Raw genomic sequence first — 3,230 nt, 5'->3', positions numbered from 1 at the left:
TTTCCAAGGTCGCTCTGGAATACAGCAGAGAGAGGGTATTAGGAGGTGGACAAGTGGCTTCTGGAGAATACAGAGAATACAGCAGAGAATACAGCAGAGAATACAGCAGAGAGAGGGTACTAGGAGGTGGGACAAAGTGGCCTCTGGAGAATACAGAGAATACAGCAGAGAATACAGAGAATACAGCAGAGAATATAGCAGAGAGAGGGTATTAGGAGGTGGGACAAAGTGGCCTCTGGAGAATACAGAGAATACAGCAGAGAATACAGCAGAGAGAGGGTATTCGGAGGTGGGACAAAGTGGCCTCTGGAGAATACAGAGAATACAGCAGAGAATACAGCAGAGAATACAGCAGAGAGAGGGTATTCGGAGGTGGGACAAAGTGGCCTCTGGAGAATACAGAGAATACAGCAGAGAATACAGCAGAGAGAGGGTATTCGGAGGTGGGACAAAGTGGCCTCTGGAGAATACAGAGAATACAGCAGAGAATACAGCAGAGAATACAGAGAATACAGCAGAGAGAGGGTATTAGGAGGTGGGACAAAGTGGCCTCTGGAGAGTACAGAGAATACAGCAGAGAAAGGGTATCAGGAGGTGGGACAAAGCGGCCTCTGGAGCCCAAATAAAAATTTCTCATATTTTTTAGGACACGACAATAGAACGAACAAGAAAGAAATCCAGCACAACATAACCAAGTTGTGTAGTTCTCCTGTTACAGCCAATTTCATGGAGCCGTATCACCTAATACTTAAGGAAGTAGAGCTGGGGTAGGGAAGCTTTGGGGACCCATGAGCACATCTGGCGATTTCAGAAACTGTCCTGGGCACCAACACAAACTGGCTGCCATAGGAGATGTGGCAAAGGACAGGTCACCTGCCCAAAAGACTGAGTTCAAGGCAAAGGTGGGGTCTGGGCCACAACAGACTAAACAACTCCTTTGAACTCACAGTTTTCAGCACCAACAGAAACCTACTTCACAGAAGGCAAACTCTTTTTCTTCCTCCCCCCCTCTGCCAGCCAACTCATTCTCCCGTATCTTTATTTCTCTCACACTCAGGATCAACACCCATGCACTCTTGTTCTCGCTCCCTCTCTCTCTCTCTCTCTCTCTCTCTCTCTCACACACACACACACACACACACACACACACACCATGTTATCCATTTGCTTTGAAGCAATCGCAGCTGTCAGCAAGAAAATGTGTTAATTTTTTGTTTTAAAAGTGGAAGAAGGAGAGCACCTTCACGGGTACCAAGAAAGGTGTCGGGGGATGAGGTGAGGGCAACAAGAACCAGAGTCTTTCTGAGGACAGTATTATGACAGCAGATCCCTCCAGAAGCACTTCTGAGAGTTTGGTGGATGTGACCCCAAGATCCCCTTGTTTACATAGGAGAGGAAAAGGAAACAAATCCCTCTGAATCTATTTTCTTTGGCCGCTCCGTTGGCCCCCCTACACTGGTGTGTTTCTCCAATAGCACAAGTTGCCAGATTCGGTCAAACCATCTCTTCACCGTGGATCTGGCTCTGGATTCCCAAAACTACACCATTACCATGCGTGCAGATGGTAGTAAGTTACCTAACCACGTCTTTGTGTATAATTTGAGGCTTATCACCTATTGAGAGTAAGGCTAAGAATGGGTTGGGATGGATTAATTGTTCAGTGATATCGGATATGACTCCAAAGACCTGAGATCAAATTCCTGTACCTGATTGCAGCCCCTCCATGTGTGCATAAATGAGTCATGTTCACTCTTCCCTCTCCAACACAGAGGTGTGGTTTTTTTGAGAAAAATTTGGAGATCTTCCTTTTTCTCACCCTTCCTCTAGAAAAAGGAGAGGTTATAGCCTCTCAGGGATAGCTTGGCCACAGTGGTACAAGCAGTAATAACCTCTAGACTGGATTAGTGCAATGAGCTCTATATGGGGCTGCCCTTAAGGCTGTTCTGGAAGCTGGAGTTAGTGCAGAACGCAGCAGCTTGGCTGTTGTCAGGGGCTGACCCTTTTCAGCATGCAGTAAAAAAGCAAAGGTTCCTCCTGTGCAAGCACCGGGTCATTACTGACCCCTAGAGGGACGCCGCTTGCGCTGGCGTTTTCATGGCAGACTATAGCGGGGTGGTTTGCCATTGCCTTCCCCAGTCGTGACTCCCTTTCCCCCAGCAAGCTGGGTACTCATTTTACCGACCTCGGAAGGATGGAAGGCTGAGTCGACCTGAGCCGGCAACCCGAGACCCAGCTTCCGCTGTGCTGCTCCAGGTTTAAGCTTTTGTTGTTGGTGTATAAAGCCCTAAACAATTTGGGACCAAGCTATTTGGGAGCACACCTGCCCTGTCACTGAGCTGATCAGATGAGATGTTCCTGGTGGTTCTGCAAGGACCACAGGTCCAGTCAGGATCCACTCAGAGTACAGCTGTCAGTATACTGGCTTCCTTTCTGGGGAATTCCCTGCCGGTTAATGTCAGTCAGGCACTGATGTTGCTGGTTTTCGGCATCCGCTAAAATCATTTTTCTTTAAACAAGTTTTTCCTAAAAGACCAGTTTTATTGGCAGAACTTGATTTTAAATATTGTTTTGTATTTTGATTCTTTTTTCTTTACTGTTCACTGTTCAGGAATCTTTTTTATTATTATTGTCTTTCTTGTAATGTTTTTAACTATTTATTATTTTATATTGCTGTTATACTGTTTTTATATTAATTTTATACCATATTACATGTTTATTCCAAAATCCATATAGTGTAATACCTTTATTAGACCAACTCAAAGATCACAAAAAATGTGCAAGTTTTTGAGGTCTCCAGATCTCTTTATCGGGCAAGATGTTACAGGAGGCAGGTTGGCGAGAGCAGGGGAGGAATGGGGGGAAATACGTTTTTTGTAACATCTTGTCTGATGAAAAGATCTGGAGATCTCGCAAGCGTGCACGTTTTTTTGTGATTTTTGAATTGGCCTACTAAACGTATTACATTAATATGGATTCTGGAATTTCTTTTATGACCAACATGGCTGCCTTTGTTTTTTTATGTATTTATTGTCAGCAGTTTAGAGATTTTAGGATATTAAGTGATATACAAGTAATATAAATAAAATTAAATCAATCAAACAAACAAATAATAGATACATCAATCAAAGGTGGTTCCTTCCTCCATGATCACTGCACCTGAGTCGACCCCTCTCTCCGGTCATCTACACTACTAGTTGGAATGTGAGCCAATATTTCTGCAGCAACATCTT

This window comes from Heloderma suspectum, chromosome 12 (assembly GCF_057233095.1).
Source record: "Heloderma suspectum isolate Gila_16-S chromosome 12, 16-S_ref, whole genome shotgun sequence".
Taxonomy (NCBI): domain Eukaryota; kingdom Metazoa; phylum Chordata; class Lepidosauria; order Squamata; family Helodermatidae; genus Heloderma; species Heloderma suspectum.
The sequence above is the reverse complement of the archived record's forward strand: the minus strand, read 5'-3'. Positions refer to the sequence as shown.